Source organism: Gorilla gorilla, chromosome 10 (assembly GCF_029281585.2).
Source record: "Gorilla gorilla gorilla isolate KB3781 chromosome 10, NHGRI_mGorGor1-v2.1_pri, whole genome shotgun sequence".
NCBI lineage: Eukaryota > Metazoa > Chordata > Mammalia > Primates > Hominidae > Gorilla > Gorilla gorilla.
In genome coordinates this window covers 23,548,979-23,563,568 of record NC_073234.2, presented here as the reverse complement: position 1 = coordinate 23,563,568, position 14,590 = coordinate 23,548,979, and the positions used below count along the sequence as shown (strand labels likewise).

At 47.7% G+C, this 14,590-nt stretch overlaps 1 long non-coding RNA gene across 1 annotated transcript in view; it reads left to right on the top strand.

The window, feature by feature from the left end:
• Positions 1–1,466: 1,466 nt before the first annotated feature.
• LOC109029148 (uncharacterized) overlaps positions 1,467–14,590 on the top strand; it is a 30,382-nt gene continuing 17,258 nt past the window's right edge. Inside the window, exon 1 of the long non-coding RNA XR_002008186.3 lies at positions 1,467–1,654. This is a non-coding gene — a long non-coding RNA (uncharacterized lncRNA). The remainder of the gene's footprint in view (positions 1,655–14,590) is intronic.

Genomic DNA, 14,590 nt, shown 5'->3' with positions numbered 1-14,590 from the left:
ACTGAAGTGCACACCTTATTGGAGAGTGTGGAGTTTCAGTCTACTGGAGAGCAGAGAAGTCCGGTAGTTTGCCTGGGTCAGTGCTGGTGTGCAGTCCCTGGGCAAGCAGGGAACACACAGCTGGTGACCAGACATGCAGATGTGCAGATGGAGTTGAGGCATCAGAGGGGTGGGAGGCTTAGAGTGTGGCATCCCTGTGGAAAGTGACCACCAGGCCAGGGTGTGGCTGGGGCAGGTCACCATCAAATTTTCTCTCATCTATACTACTAACCTATGGTGCAGCCACTGGAACCAGTAAGAGAATCCCCCTTCATCCTGCAGTATCCTTCCAGCACCATCTACTGAGAAAGCATTGTTCTTAGTACTCTAAAAAGGAAATGCTTAAAGGAATTCCAACCATTTAAAAGCAGGTATTGGCCAGGCGCGGTGGCTCAAGCCTGTAATCTCAGCACTTTGGGAGGCCAAGGCGGGCGGATCACAAGGTCAGGAGATCGAGACCATCCTGGCCAACACGGTGAAACCCCGTCTCTACTAAAAATACAAAAAATTAGCAGGGCGTGGTGGCGGGCGCCTGTAGTCCCAGCTGCTCTGGAGGCTGAGGCAGGAGAATGGCGTGAACCCGGGAGGCGGAGCTTGCAGTGAGCCGAGATCACGCCACTGCACTCCAGCCTGGGCGACAGAGCGAGACTCCGTCTCAAAAAAAAAAAAAAAAAAAAAAAAAGCAGGTATTGAGGGATGAATTCGGAGCTGACAGACAATAAATTTATAACTAGCACAATAAGTGTTAGATGGCTGGGTAGATAATAGTGGGTATTGGTAGAGGGGATTTCCCCCTTCCACACCTCCTAAAGCTACCTGGGCTTTTAGAGAAAATTCAAGTCCCCCACCCCGCCATCCTCCTTTTTTTTGGAATCAAGTGTTTGTTGCAGAAACTTGGCCAAGGTTCCAAGTGGCCCCAGATGGTTGAGGCTGGGCTAGGGGTCGCCTGCTCAGGGCTGGGCAAGTGAGACAAGGAAAAGGTGGAGGGAGCGCCTCTGGGCCTGGAGCTTCAGAGCTGCGAGATTATGTTTCAGCCAAACTGCAGGTGAGGCTTATGAGGCCCGCTTCGGCTCCGCGCTGTGGGCCTTCATCACGCCGTCCTCTCTCATCATGAGCTGTAGATACCCAAAGAATGGCACCGATGAATCATCTAGTAACAAATCTGTCTTTTTGATCGGGGGCCTTCGCTGCACTGGCGTGGCTGAAACTGCGGTTCTCACCAACGTCCACCCTCTTCTTCCAGTTCGCCGCCCTGCCCCCAGCGAGCACTGAGCCCGCCAGCCCGACTTGGCGCTGCGGCCGCGACCACCCACCTCCCAACAGCCAGGCGCCGCATGAGGCTGGGACTGGCGCCCGGAGGCGGTGGGGCGGGGTGGGGGGCGGGGAAGGGGGAGGGGAAGGGGGGTGCGGAAGCGGGGGGCGAGAAACTGGAGACCCTGCAAAAAGGCTGGGCCTGGGCCGCGCTGGTTCCCCCGCGAGTCCTCTTCACTGCGCAGGCGTGGGCAGCTGCAGAACCCTGTCATTCTTTCTTAGTTTGCTTATCATCACTAATATTCTTTGCTATGACCCAGGATATACCTGGAACCCAGCGACCTTGACCTGCCTTCCAATGCAGGTAAGTGAATTTAACTGCCCTTTCTGTATTGCTCTAGGCTGTGTTACTTGATAGGGTTGACTCCTGAGTTGGGATACATTTCAGGGATTACATTAAATTTTTTTTTTTTTTTTTTTTTTTTTGGAGACTGAGTTTCGCTCTTGTCGCCCAGGCTGGAGTGCAATGGCACGATCTCAGGTCACCGCAATCTCCGCCACCCGGGTTCAAGCGATTCTCCTGCCTCAGCCTCCCGAGTAGCTGGGATGAGAGGCGCGCGACACCACTCCCAGCTACACGCCCGGCTAATTTTTTGTAGTTTTAGTAGAAACAGGATTTCACCATGTTAGCCAGGCTGGTCTCGAACTCCCGACTTCAGGTGATCTGCCCGCCTAGGCCTCCCAAACTATTGGGATGACAGGCGTGAGCCACCGCGCCCAGCTAAGTTTCATTTTTTTAAATGAGAAAATTGGCCAGGTGCTGCGGCTCGAGCCTGTCATCCCAGCACTTTGGGAGCTGAGGCGGGAGAATCGCTTGAACTCGGGAGGCGGAGGTTGCAGTGAGCCGAGATCGTGCCATTGCACTCCAGCCTGGAGGACAGACTGAGACTCCGTCTCAAAAAAATAAACAAAAGAAAAAAAGTGAAAGAAGCCAATCATAAAAGACCACATACTATATTAATAACTCAATTGAGACGAAATTTCCAGAACAGGCCATTCTACAGAGAGAAAGAAGATAGATTTACTGGTGGCCTTGGAAGGGAAGAGGAAGTGGTGAAGAACACAGGGAGGGCCGAGTGCAGTGGCTCACGCCTGTAACCCCAGCACTTTAGGAGGCCGAGGCAGAAGGATCACTTGAGCCAGGAGTTCAAGACCAGCCTAGGCAATATAGAGAGACCCCGTCTCTACAAAAAATTTAAAATTTAGTCAGATGTGGTGACACGTGCCTGTGATCCCAGCTACTCGGGAGGCTGAGGCAGGAGGATCGCTTGAGCCAGGAGGTCGAGGTTGCAGTGAACCGAGGTCATACCACTGCACTCTAGCTTGGGCGACAGAGGGAGACCCTATCTCGAAAAGAAAAGATATGAAACCGAAATATCCTGGCCAGGCGCGGTAGCTCACACGTGTAATCCCAGCACTTTGGGAGGCTGAGGTGGGCGGATCATGAGGTCAGGAAATCGAGACCATCCTGGCTAACATGGTAAAACCCTGTCTCTACTAAAAATACAAAAAATTAGCCGGGCATGGTGGCGGACGCCTGTAGTCCCAGCTACTCAGGAGGCTGAGGCAGGAGAATGGCGTGAACCCGGGAGAAGGAGCTTGCAGTGAGCCGATATCCCGCCACTGCGCTCCAGCCTGGGCGACAGAGCAAGACTCTGTCTCAAAAATATAAATAAAATAAATAAAAAATAAAACCTAAATATCCCAATAAGAAACTGGTAAACATAAATTTTGAAACATCCGTGGAATATAGTACTATGCAGATACTCTACATAATTAGGTAGATATTTGGTGCTGCTATGTTACAACATCCACGATGTATCACTGAGTAAAGAAAAGAAATTAGAGAATAACATATTCAGTATGACCCCATTTGTTTAAAAAAAAAAAAAAGAAGGAAGATAAGAAAAGGAATCTTACTTATGTAGGCTTAGATAAGCATAGTTTCCGGAGTGATATTGAATAAATTGTTAATAATGGTTACCTCTGAATAATGGGAAGAGATCTTATTGAGAAGACATTTACTTTTAAATTTTTTCCATCTTGTGCTTTTTAAATATTTTGCTGGGCTGGCACGGTGGCTCACCCCTGGAATCCCAGCACTTTGGGAGACCAAGGTTGGCGGATCACCTGAGGTTGGGAGTCGAGACCAGCCTGACCAACATGGAGAAACCCTGTCTCTACTAAAAATACAAAATTAGCCGGGCGTGCTGGCTCATGCCTGTAATCCCAGCTACTCGGGAGGCTGAGGCAGGAGAATCGCTTGAACCCAGGAGGCAGAGGTTACGGTGAGCCAAGATAGTGCCATTACACTGCAGCCTGGGCAACGAGAACGAAACTCTGTATCAAAAATAAAATAAAAATAAACATTTTGCCGTGATTATATTCTACTTTTAAAAGCGTAAGTACACACAACAAATATTTAGAAAATTCTCAATCATCTCTCTTTTTAAAACATTGTAGCTTTTGGCCAGGCGCAGTGGCTCATGCCTGTAATCCCAGCACTTTGGGAGGCCGAGGCGGGCAGATCATGAGGTCAGGAGATTGAGACCATCCTGGCTAACATGGTGAAACCCCGTCTCTACTAAAAATACCAAAAATTAGCGGGGCATGGTGGCAGGCGCCTGTAGTCCCAGCTACTCGGGAGGCTGAGGCAGGAGAATGGTGTGAACCCAGGAGGAGGAGCTTGCAGCGAGCCGAGATTGTGCCACTGCACTCCAGCCTGGGCGACAAAGCGAGACTCCGTCTCAAAAAACAACAACAACAACAACAACAAATTGTAGCTTTTCCCTTCTTCATAGATTTGGGAAGCTTCATTGATCTTGGACTTTTCCCAGGAAGGCTTCATGGAGTGTGGAGGCCCAAGATAAAGTCTAGGTAGTCTAAAAGGAGATCTCTGCATAAAGGATGAACAAGAGATCAAACCATGGTTCAGAAGAAGACAGCAGTCCTCTTTTGCTTTTTCACCTTGGTGCTGGACAGAGGAGGAAAAAAAAAAATCTCGCCAAGAATTCTTAACTACACATTGGTCCCCATGCAGTGTCGTTGTCTGATTTTATGCTAACTGTGTGGCTAAAAATCTACAAATAGAAAATATAACTTAAAGCGGTTCTAGATTAGTACAGGTCCTAAACAACTGAGAGAAGCAAATGTAAATCTTTTCTGGAGGAATGCCAGTTCAACTCAGAGTTCAAAGTAGTCAATTATAAAATAAGAGGCCAGGCGCAGTGGCTCACGTCTGTAATCCAAGCACTTTGGGAGGCTGAGGCGGGTGGATCACCTGATGTCAGGAGTTCGAGACCATCCTGGACAACATGGCAAAACCCTGTCTCTACTAAAAATACAAAAGGCTGGGCACAGTGACTCATACCTGTAATCCCAGCACTTTGGGAGGCCAAGGTGGGTGGATCACTTGAGGTCAGGAGTTTGAGACCAGCCTGACCGACATGGTGAAACCCTGTCTCTACTAAAAATACAAAATTAGCCGAGCATGGTGGCATATACCTGTAATCCCAGCTACTCGGGAGGCTGAGGCAGGACAATCACTTGTACCCGGGAGGCAGAGGTTGCAGTGAGCTGAGATCAGGCCATTGCACTCCAGCATGGGCAACAAGAGCAAAACTCCATTTCCAAAAACAAAACAAAACAAAACAAAATCCAAAAATTTGGATGGGCATGGTGTCTCACGTCTGTAATCCCAGCACTTTGGGAGGCTGAGGCGAGTGGATCACTAGAGGTCAGGAGGTCGAGACCAGCCTGGCCAAGACAGTGAAACCCCATTTCTACTAAAAATACAAAAATTAGCCTAGCATGGTGGTGCACGCCTGTAATCCCAGCAACTCAGGAGGCTGAGGCAGTAGAATTGCTTGAACCCAGTCACTATTAAATGAATAAGCCTTATAGATGATAAATTCCAAATATTTTACATGGGGGAAAAAAACAGACTACGTAAAGAAAAACAAACCAACCATTTTTTTTTTTTTTTTTTTTAAGAGATGGAATCTCGCTATGTTGCCAAAGCTGGACGTGAATTCCTGGGCTCAAGCAATCCTCCCGCCTCAGCCTCTCGAGTAGCTAGAATTACACACACACCCCACACAAACCAACTACCTTTTTTTTTTTTGAGACGGAATCTCCCTCTTGTTGTCCAGGCTGGAGTGCAATGGCACGATCTCGGCTCACCACAACCTCTGCCTGCCGGGTTCAAGTGATTCTCCTGCCTCATCCTCCCAAGTAGCTAGGATTACAGGCAGGCACCACCACGCCTGGTTAATTTTTTGTATTTTTAGTAGAGACGGGGTTTCTCCATGTTGGTTAGGCTGGTCTCGAACTCCCAACCTCAGGTGATCCACCCGTCTCGGCCTCCCAAAGTGCTGGGATTATAGGGGTGAGCCACCACGCCCGGCCAGACAACCAACTACCTTTAAAAGAACAGAAAAGGGTTTGGGAAGAGAAAACAGAAAAAGCATTACAAAGTAGAAAGCAGATAATAGAATGATAGGAAAAAATCTAATTATATAAGCAATAACAAATATAATGGGATAAGCTTTTCAAATAATAGAAGAAGATTATCACATTAGATTTTTATTTATTTATTAAATTTTTTTTTTGAGACAGGGTCTCAGGCAGACCAATTTTATTAATTCATATAGAGGCAAACAAATTATTAGAATTTCATATCTAGCAATGTATTAAAAAATATAATACATCTTAGCCAGGCTCGTCGGCTCATGCCTGTAATCCCTGCACTTTGGGAGGCTGAGGCAGGTGGATCACTTGAGGTCAGGATTTCGAGACCAGCCTGGCAAACATGGTGAAACCTTGTCTCTACCACAAATACAAAAATTAGCTAGGTGTGGTGGCACGTGCCTGTAGTCCCAGCTGCTACAGAGGCTGAGGCAGGAGAATCGCTTGAACCTGGGAGACGGAGGTTGGAGGTTGCAGTGAGCTAAGATCATGCCACTACACTCCAGTCTGGCTGACAGAGCAAGACTCTGTCTCCAAAAAAAAAAAAAAACGGAAAAGAAACTCTGGACCCTTTAACTATTGTGCCTCTCTCTCCATTCCCCCAGCCCCAAACAACCACTAATGTACCTTCTACCTCTGTAGGTTTACCTATTCTGGACATTTTGTGTAAAAGGAATTACACAATATGTGATCTTTTGTGACTAGCTTTATACATTTAGCATAACATTTTCAAGATTCATCTATGTTACAGCATGGGTCAGTACCTCATTCCTATTAATGGCTGAATAATATTACATTGCACGGACATACTACATTTAATTTATCCTTTTTTTTTTTTGAGACAAAATCTTACTCTGTTGCCCAGGCTGGAGTACAGTGGTACAGTCTTGGTTCACTGCAGCCTCTGCCTCCTGGGTTCAAGCAATTCTGCCACCTCAGCCTCCCAAGTAGCTAGTACTACATGTGCACACCACCACACCCGGCTAATTTTTGTATTTTTAGTAGAGACAGGGTTTCACCATGTTTGCCCAGCTGTCTGGAACTCCTGACCTCCAGTGATCTGCCCACCTCAGCCTCCCAAAGTGTTGGGATTATAGGCGTGAGCCACCGCGCCCAGCCTGTTTATCCATTTATTGGCGGATGGATGGGTTGTTTCCAATTTGGTGTTATTGTCAAGAATTCTGCAGTGAACACCTATGAACAACTTTTTTATGTGGTCATATGTGTATTAGTCAGGGTTCTCTAGAGGGACAGAACTAATAGGATAGATGTATATATAAAAGGGAGTTTATTAAGGAGTATGACTCACACGATCACAAGGTAAGGTCCCACAATAGGCCGTCTGCAAGCTGAGGAGCAAAGAAGCCAGTCCAAGTCCCAAAGCTAAAGAACTTAGATTCCGATGTTCAAGGGCGGGAAGCATCCGGCACGGGAGAAAGATGTAGGCCAGGAGGCTATGCCAGTCTGGTCTTTTCATGTTCTTCTGCCTGCTTTTATTCTGGCCTCACTGGTAGCTGATTAGCTGGTGCCCACCCAGATTGAGAGTGGGTCTGCCTTTCCCAGTCCACTGACTCAAATGTAAATTTCCTTTGGCAACACCTCACAGACAAGACACACCCAGGAACAATACTTTGCATCCTTCAATCCAATTAAGTTGACACTCAATATTAACCATCACAATACATTTTCATTTTCTTCAGATAATATACCTAGGAGTAGAATTTCTGGGTTATATAGTAACTCTATCTTTAACCATTTGAGAAACTATCAAACTGTTTTCCAAAGTGGCTGCACCAGGCTAGGCTACTCTGCCTCTGGAGTAGCCATTCTTTTGTTCCTTTACTTTCCTAATAAACTTGCTTTCCTTCTTTTTTTTCTTTTTTTTTTGTTTTTTTGTTTTTTTGAGGCGGAGTTTCGCTCTTGATCCCCAGGCTGGTGTGCCATGGTGCGATCTCAGCCCACCGAAACCTTGGCCTCCTGGGTTCAAGCGATTCTTCTGCCTCAGTCTCCCGAGTAGCTGGGATTACAGGCATGCAACACTATGCCCGGCTAATTTTTGTATTATTAGTAGAGATGGGGTTTCTCCATTCTCTGTGTTGGTCAGGCTGATCTCAAATTCCCTTTTTTTTTTTTTTTTTTTGAGACAGACTCTCACTCTGTCGCCCAGGCAGGAGTGCACTGGGCTCACTGCAACTTCCGCCTCGGGGGTTCAAGTGATTCTCCTGCCTCAGCCTCCCAAGTAGCTGGGACTACAGGCACATGCCACCACACCAGGCTAATCTTTGTATTTGTAGTAGAGACAGGGTTACACCATGTTGGCCAGGCTGCTCTTGAACTCCTGACCTCAGGTGATCTGCCCACCTTGGTCTCCCAAAGAGCTGGGATTACAGGTGTGAGCCACCATGCCTGGCCTAATAATCTTGCTTTAAAAAAAAAAAAAAAACAAAAAAAAAGAACAGGCCAGGAGCGGTGGCTCATGCGTGTAATCCCAGCACTTTGGGAGGCTGAGGCGGACAGATCACGAGGTCAGGAGATCAAGACCATCCTGGCTAACATGGTGAAACCCCGTCTCTACTAAAAATACAAAAAATCAGCTGGGCGTGGTGGTGCTTGCCTGTAATCTCAGCTACTTGTGAGGCTGAGGCAGGAGAATCGCTTGAACCCAGGAGGTGGAGGTTGCAGTGAGCCAAGATGGCGCCACTGCACTCCAGCCAGGGTGACAGAGCGAGACTTCATCTCCAAAAAAAATTTAAAAAGCAAAGCCAGGCGTGGTGGCTCACGCCTGTAATCCCAGCACTTTGGGAACCCAGGCTGAGGCAGGCAGATCACAAGGTCAGGAGTTTGGGACCAGCCTGGCCAACATGGTGAAACCCCGTCTCTACTAAAAAAATACAAAAATTAGCCGAGCATGGTGGCTTGTGCCTGTAATCCCAGCTACTTGGGAGGCTGAGGCAGGAGAATTGCTTGAACCCAGGAGGCAGAGGTTGCAGTGAGCAGAGATCACGCCACTGCATTCCAGCCTGGGCGACAGAGCAAGACTCCATCTCAAAACAAAATAAAGCAAAACAAAAACACCCAAAGTGGCTGCATCACCATTTTATATTCCCAACAGTAGTGTCTAAGAGATCCAATTTTTCCACATCTTTAATAACACTTTCCTTCCTTCTTTCCTTCCCTCCTTTCTTCCTTTCTTTCCTTCTTTCTTCTTTTCTTTATTTCATTCTTTCTCTTTCTTTCTCTCTCTCTCTCTCTCTTTTTCTTTCTTTTTTATTTCTTTGAGACAGAGCCTCCCTCTGCTGCCCAGGCTGGAGTGCAGTGACATGACCTCGACTCACTGCAACCTCCACCTCCCAGGTTCAAACTTCTTCTCTGGAGTAGCTGGGACTACAGGCGCCCGCCACCACACCCGGCTAATTTTTGTATTTCTAGTAGAGATAGGGTTTCACCATGTTGGCTAGGCTGCTCTTGAGCACCTGACCTCAGGTGATCTGCCCACCTCAGCCTCCCAAAGTGCTGGGATTACAGGCATGAGCTGCACCCGGCCCTTACTCTCTCTTTTTCTTTCTTTTCTCTCTCTCTTTCTTTTTTCAGAGACGGGGGTCTCACTGTGTTTCCCAGGCTGGCCTCAAACTCCTGTGTCCAAGTGATTCTCCTGCCTCAGTCTCTCAAGTAGCTGGGATTACAGGTGCAAACCTCCACATCCGGCTCAATATCCGACCTTCTGATTTTAGTCAAAACATGAGTGGGGGCCAGGCGCAGTGGCTCACACCTGTGATTTCCAGCACTTTGGGTGGCCGAGGCAGGTGAATTGCTTGAGGCCAGGAGTTCGAGACCAGTCTGTCCAACATAGTGAAATCCCGTCTCTACTAAAAATACAAAAATTAGTTGGGCATGGTGGCTGGCATGTGCCTCTAATCCCAGCTTCTTGGGAGGCTTAGGCATGAGAATTGCTTGAACCCAGGAGGCAGAGGTTACAGGGAGCCAAGATCACAGCATTGCATTCCTGCCTGGGCAACAGCGCAAGACTCTGTCTCAAAAAACAAAAAAACAAAACAAAACAAAAAAAATGTGGTCCAGGCACGGTGGCTCACACCTGTAATCCCAGCAGTTTGGGAGGCCAACGCAGGTGGGTCACCTGAGGTCAGGAGTTCGAGACCAGCCTGACCAACATGGAGAAACCCCATCTCTACTAAAAACACAAAATATTTTAGCCAGGCATGGTGGCACATGCCTGTAATTCCAGCTACTTGGGAGGCTGAGGCGGGAGAATCACTTGCACCTAGGAGGTGGAGGTTGCAGTGAGCCGAGATCGTGTCATTGCACTCCAGCCTGGGCAATAAGAGCGAAATGCCATCTCAAAACAAAAAAAAAAATTGATGTAATCAAATTTATCTATTTTTTTGTTGTTGTTACTCAGGCCTGCTAAATTGGCAAACCTTTAAATAGCTGTACATATCAACTTGGGCAAGAATGAGAAGCAATGGGAACTAAATTTACTGCTAGCAAGAGTATAACATTGTATCACTACTTTGTTATTATTATTATCTTTATTTTACCTTTCCCAATTCTCTTTATGTATCATTACTTTAGAAAGCAGTTTGGGCTGGGACAGGTGTGGTGGCTCACGCCTCTAATTCCAGCACTTTGGGAGGCCGAGGCAGGTGCATCACCTGAGGTCAGGAGTTTGAGACCAGCCTAGCCAACATGTCGAAACCCCATTTCTACTAAAAATACAAAATTAGCCGGGCATGGTGGCACACGTCTGTAGTTCCAGCTACTCGGGAGGCTGAGGCAGGAGAATCGCTTGAATCCAGGAAGCAGAGGCTGCAGTGAGCTGAGATCACGCCATTGCACTCCAGCCTCGGTGATAGAGGGAAACTGTCTCAAAAAAAGAAAGCAGTTTGGGCTGGGCACAGTAGCTCATGCCTATAATCCCAGCACTTCGGGAGGCCAAGGCAGGAGAATCGCTTGAGCCCAGGAGTTTGAGACCAGCCCTGGCAACAGAGTGGGACCCATGTCTCTGCAAATTTTTTATTTTTTTAGTTAGCTGAGCATGGTGATGTGTGCCTGTAATGCCAGCTATTCAGGAGGCTGAGGGCAGGATCCCTTGAGTTATGATTGAGGTACTGCACTGCAGCCTGAGCGACAGAGCAAGATCCTATCTCAAAAAAAAAAAAAATGAAAGCAGTGTGGCTTTATCCAGGAAAGTTGAATGTATGTATGGCTCCAATTCTTTACCTCCTCATCCCATCCCCAATTCCATGCTTTTTGCTAAATGGTCTTTGCAGTTCCTTCTACTAAAGGAGAGGGATAAGTTTCACTTTAACTTTTTTTTTTTTTTTTTTTGAGATGGAGTTTTGCTCTTGTTGCCCAGGCTGGAGAGCAATGGTGTGATCTCGGCTCACTGCAACCTCCGCCTCCCAGGTTCAAGCGATTCTCCTGCCTCAGCCTCCTGAGTAGCTGGGATTGCAGGCATGCACCACCATGCCCGGCTAATTTTTGCATTATTAGTAGAGACGGGGTTTCTCCATGTTGATCAGGCTGGTCTCAAACTCCTGACCTCAGGTGATCCGCCCGCCTCGGCCTCCCAAAGTGCTGGGATTACAGGCGTGAGCCACTGCACCTGGCCAACTTTTTTTTTTTTTTGAGACGGAGTCTCACTCTGTCACCCAGGCTGGAGTGCAGTGGACTCAATCTTGGCTCACTGCAACCTCCGCCTCCTGGGCTCAAGCGATTCTCCAGCCTCAGCCTCCTGAGTGGCTGGGATTATAGGTGTGCACCGCCACACCTGGCTAATTTTTGTATTTTTTTTTTTTTTTTTTTGAGATGGAGTCTCGCTCTGTCGCCGAGGCTGGAGTGCAGTGGTGCGATCTCGGCTCACTGCAACCTCCACCTCCCGGGTTCACACCATTCTCCTGCCTCAGCCTCCTGAGTAGCTGGGACTACAGGCGCCCGCCACCACGCCTGGCTAATTTTTTGTATTTTTAGTAGAGACAGGGTTTCACCATGTTAGCCAGCATGGTCTCGATCTCCTGACCTCGTGATCTGCCTGCCTCAGCCTCCCAAAGTGCTGGGATTATAGGCATGAACCACTGAGCCTGGCCGTCAATTTTTGTATTTTTAGTTGAGACGGGGTTTTACCATGTTGAACAGGCTGGTCTCGAACTCCTGACCTCAGGTGATCGTCCTAGCTTGGCCTCCCAAAATGCTGGGATTACAGGCATGAGCCACCGTGCCCAGCCCACGCTAACTTTAGGTTCAGTCATCTGACTTGAATTGGCCAACAGAATAAGGAATATTGGTTCTGAGCCTAGGTCTTAAGAGCATTTGTCTGTTTTCACTTGCCCTCTAGTATACCTGCTTTTGCTAGGTAAGAGCTTTTTCTGGGTAACTGTTGTAATCCTGGCCTGGCCTCCAAAGTAAACAGGCAGCGATATCTTAGTACAAACCTCAGGGAGAAGCCTAGCTCAGCTAGATCTGTAACTTGAAACAGAACCAAACCCAGCCTGGACCTACTGACCCCCAGCCCATTCACAGGTATGTCCAATCAACATGGGCAGAAGGATAGATGTATATGCCTTCTGTTTGACCATACTAGGTAGGGGAAGCATTCCCCAGTCAGACACAGTATCCATCCCCGTAATACATTTGGGTAAAGGGGACTCAACTGTTTCACATAAAATCTTTTCAAACATACCAATTTCCATCCAAATTTTCACCTTAGTCTTACGAGTCTTTTGCACTCTTATATCCTCCTAACTTTACTGTAGCCCCCTTAGACCTTCATCAACAGGTCTTGGAACGACAGTGCATGGGGCTTCTGTGTCAAGGAGTCCCAGAAATATCACTTCTCTACCTCTGACTATTTTACTCACTCATGTGCATATGTCTTTGAGTCCTATACTGGAGGTCAGGCCGAGAGACCCAAACCCTCTCATCAGTTCTTCTTTTGATTAAATTGCAGGACCATCATCCCAGATGATTAGAGGTCAGGTTTGATTGTTTGTCGTTTTTCTTTTTCTTTTTTCTTTTTTTTTTTTTTTTTTTGAGACAGAGTCTCGCTCCATCCCCCAGGCTGGAGTGCAGTGGTGCGATCTCGGCTCACTGCAAGCTCCGCCTCCCGGGTTCACGCCATTCTCCTGCCTCAGCCTCCAGAGTAGCTGGGACTACAGGCACCGGCCACCACACCCGGCTAATTTTTTGTATGTTTGATAGAGACGGGGTTTCACCATCTCTATCAAGCCAGGATGGTCTTGATCTCCCGACCTCGTGATCCGCCCGCCTCGGCCTCCCAAAGTGCTGGGATTACGGGCATAAGCCACCGCGCCCGGCCTGGTCCAGTTTCTTGAATTCCTAATAACTAGGGTAAACACCTCCGGTTTGTTTAAGGCCCTTCAATGCTGAGTGACTAGTAGGAGTCTCATCAGTACAGCAACTTCTGACAGTGCTGCATTAAGGCCTCTGTTTCGGCCCCATCAGTGTCTGCTTTATTGGTCCAATTTCTTGGAGGTTTTTTTGTTTTATTTTCTTTTGTTTTGTGTTTGTAGAGACAGGGTCTTGCTCTGGCACCCAGGCTGGAATGCACTGGTACAATCACAGCTCACTATATCCTCAAACTACTGGGCTCAAGTGATCCTCCCACCTCAGCCTGCTGAGTAGCCGGGACTACAGGTGCTCACCACACGTGGCTAAGTTTTTAATTCTTATTTTTTGTAGAGATGAGGTCTCACTGGATTGCCAGGCTGGTCTCAAACTCCTGGGCTCAAGTGATCCTCCTGCCTCGGCCCTGCAAAGTGCTGGGATTACAGGAGTGAGTCACTGTGACCAGCCTATTCATCCCATTTCTTTCTTTCTTTTTTTTTTTTTTTGAAAAGGCGTCTCGCTCTGTCACCCAGGCTGGAGTGCAGTGGTGTGATCTCGCCTCATTGCAACCTCTGCCTCTCAGGCTCAAGTGATCCTCCTGCCTTGGCTCTGCAAAGTTCTGGGATTGAAGGAGTGAGTCACTGTGACTAGCCTGTTTATCCCATTTCTTTTTTTACTTTTCTTTTTTTTGAGAAGTAGTCTCACTCTGTCAGCCAGACTGAAGTGCAGTGGTGCGATCTCACCTCATTGCAATCTGCCTGCCGGGTTCAAGTGATTCTCCCGCCTCAGCCTCATGAGGAGCTGGGATCACAGGCGTGCGCCACCACGCCCAGCTAAATTTTGTATTTTTAGTAAAGACGTGGCTTTGCCATGTTGGCCAGGCTGGTCTTGAACTCCTGACCTCAGATAATCCACCCGCATCGGCCTCCCAAAGTGCTAGGATTACAGGCATGAGCCACTGTGCCCGGCTACTCATCCCATTTCTTAATAACAGTTTGAGAATTGATGTACTGATGGGATGAGTATTTCCATACTCTTCCCATTTTCTTTCCCCTTTGTTTTACCCATGCTCATACAAATTGTTCCAACCTTCTTTGCTATTTTTTGTTTTTGCATAATTTTTTCCTTTTTCTTTTTTTTTTGAGACAGAGTCTTGCTCTGTCACCAGGCTGGAGTGCCGTGGCTCGATCTCGGCTCACTGCAACCTCCGCCTCCCGGGTTCAAGCAATTCTCCTACCTCAGCCCCCTGAGTAGCTGGGACTACAGGCGCGCACCACCACACCCAGCTAATTTTTGTATTTTTAGTAGAGACAGAGTTTCACCATGTTGGCGAGGATGGTCTTGATCTCTTGACCTCGTGATCCGTCCTCCTCGGCCTCCCAAAGTGCTGGGATTACAGGCATGAGGAACC